Source organism: Schistocerca piceifrons, unplaced genomic scaffold (genome assembly GCF_021461385.2).
Source record: "Schistocerca piceifrons isolate TAMUIC-IGC-003096 unplaced genomic scaffold, iqSchPice1.1 HiC_scaffold_937, whole genome shotgun sequence".
NCBI lineage: Eukaryota > Metazoa > Arthropoda > Insecta > Orthoptera > Acrididae > Schistocerca > Schistocerca piceifrons.
In genome coordinates, this window is record NW_025729209.1 from 50,001 (window position 1) to 52,500 (window position 2,500).

The 2,500-nt window shown below is 58.0% G+C and overlaps 1 non-coding gene across 1 annotated transcript in view; it reads left to right on the top strand.

Moving 5' to 3' along the window:
• The first annotated feature begins 2,010 nt into the window (after positions 1–2,010).
• The window catches only part of LOC124772257, a 1,909-nt gene continuing 1,419 nt past the window's right edge, over positions 2,011–2,500 (top strand). Inside the window, exon 1 of the ribosomal RNA XR_007013917.1 lies at positions 2,011–2,500. This exon is cut by the window's right edge and continues 1,419 nt beyond it. This is a non-coding gene — a ribosomal RNA (small subunit ribosomal RNA).

Sequence of the window (2,500 nt, forward strand, 5' to 3'; positions counted from 1 at the left end):
TAACCTAACCCACGTTGTGCCTTAACCTAACCCACGTTGTGCCTTAACCTAACCCACGTTGTGCCTTAACCTAACCACGTTGTGCCTTAACCTAACCCACGTTGTGCCTTAACCTAACCCACGTTGTGCCTTAACCTAACCCACGTTGTCCCCTAAAGTAACCCACGTTGTCCCCTAACGTAACCCACGTTGTCCCCTAACGTAACCCATGTTGTCGCCTAAACCTGCTCTGTAATTGTTATACGACTCGTTCAATTAGTGTAGTGTTGCCCACCCGCAACCCTCGCAATATAGTTCGCTACTCGCACTGCCCGCTCCCCTGTGTATCGCTTCATGTTAAACACCTTGCAAGTCTTGCTGACTTTCCACATGCTCCTGCTGTACACTGTAATGTGGATGGCAGCAGGACGTACATGCCGCCCCTCCCCACGTCCCCACCTTGCCCCCCTGCCTTCGCAAGCTGGTTGGTGAGAAGTTTGCATGTTCAATGCCCTTCGCATGCGACGTACTCAGGCTACGTTGTGGTGCGGCCTGTGTCAACCGTCCGCTAATGTCGTACGCGTAAACCACAATCTGTACTGCACATTCGTCCTTATGTACCGAATGATACATCGTGGCACATGTGTGACCGTACAACGACTGCGCCCAAAAACGGCGGACCATACAGTGCAAATATTGTGCACGCAGCTACGTGTCGTCTCCCTATGAGAGCTGGATTGCAGTGTGGTACGCCATAGAGACGTGTGGGAGGAACGGACGCCGTGGATGGCGATCAGCATGAGCTGTCTGTTGATGTATTCGGACCTAGTCGTCTCTCCTCACACACCGTGATGGCATGGTGCACCGCGTTCCATATCTGCGACATGCTACAGAGGCCGGTTGACAGTCGTTCGAGCAATGGACATCGCATACGTACGGGGGCCACCTTCCACGTATTGTCTAGGCGTGCACATTTTGTTGCGTGTATGTGGGCAGACGTAGTGTGGCGTGACACCTGACACAGGCATGCAATAATCGTTGAAGTTGCAAATGGCGATGGACGCCTGCGTTTTCTGGTGAAGTTACGCAAATGAACAAATGGTAACCTGTTGTGGTGCGGTTGTTCTCGCTAGGGGTGAATCGGTGATGGCGACGATAGGTTGAGGTACGAACCGGTTGTTCCAGCGATACCCACCATGCCGACGAAACTGAACGGCATCTGGGTGTGAAGCGATACGCGGCGGTGGCTGGGTGGGACCGTCCCCGGCCGGGTGAGGGGGCGCCTCCCGGCGTGCTGGCCGCGCGGTGCGTGGGCGCACGCGCTACAGCCGGCTGGTGGGGGCGGCCAGTGGCAGGCGCGCCGGCCGACGGACGCGGCAGGCGTCGCAGCTGCGCGCCGGCGCACCCTGCGCGCGGCGCCGTGCGGCCAAAGTAGGTCCTCGCGGGCCGGTGCGAAGCGCGGTGGACATCTTCAGTGTGCTGGTCCGATTGAGGACTGTGTGCGTTGAGGATGCGCCGCCGCCCGGCGCTCGGCGCCGCGACGCCGTCTGCTGCTCGGTCGCCCCAGCGGTTCTCGCTGGTGGTTTGTATCGCAGCTGTGCGGATGTGTTGGCGCGTGCGCTGTGCTGGGAGAGTTCGCTTCGGCACCCAAGTGGGGCTTTTGTCCTTCTGTGGCGCTGGCGTTGGAGCTGCCGGTCACCGTAGGTGGCGCGTGTTGTCTCCCGCCGGCAATGCCACGACAGCACGCTCCCGGGCCTCTGTCGGCAGCGGCAAGCTCAGTTGGGAGCACGGGTGGTCGCACCGAAAGCGTCTACTCGCCTAACTCCGGGCGATTGCGCCTCTCTCGAACCCGACCAAGTACTTGGGACGGCGCTGCGCGCCGCCGGGACCTGAGAGGGTTTCGAGGTGTATTGTGCAGGGGAGCTCAGCCTCCTCCTGTTTGCAGAATGATTGAGCGGACGCTTGCGTGTTCGCGCGGGCCCCCGGGACACACTCCCGGGCGGCCGGCTGCTCAGCTCTAGTTGACGCAGCTCCCTGGTTGATCCTGCCAGTAGTCATATGCTTGTCTCAAAGATTAAGCCATGCATGTCTCAGTACAAGCCGCATTAAGGTGAAACCGCGAATGGCTCATTAAATCAGTTATGGTTCCTTAGATCGTACCCACGTTACTTGGATAACTGTGGTAATTCTAGAGCTAATACATGCAAACAGAGTCCCGACCAGAGATGGAAGGGACGCTTTTATTAGATCAAAACCAATCGGTCGGCTCGTCCGGTCCGTTTGCCTTGGTGACTCTGAATAACTTTGGGCTGATCGCACGGTCCTCGTACCGGCGACGCATCTTTCAAATGTCTGCCTTATCAACTGTCGATGGTAGGTTCTGCGCCTACCATGGTTGTAACGGGTAACGGGGAATCAGGGTTCGATTCCGGAGAGGGAGCCTGAGAAACGGCTACCACATCCAAGGAAGGCAGCAGGCGCGCAAATTACCCACTCCCGGCACGGGGAGGTAGTGACGAAA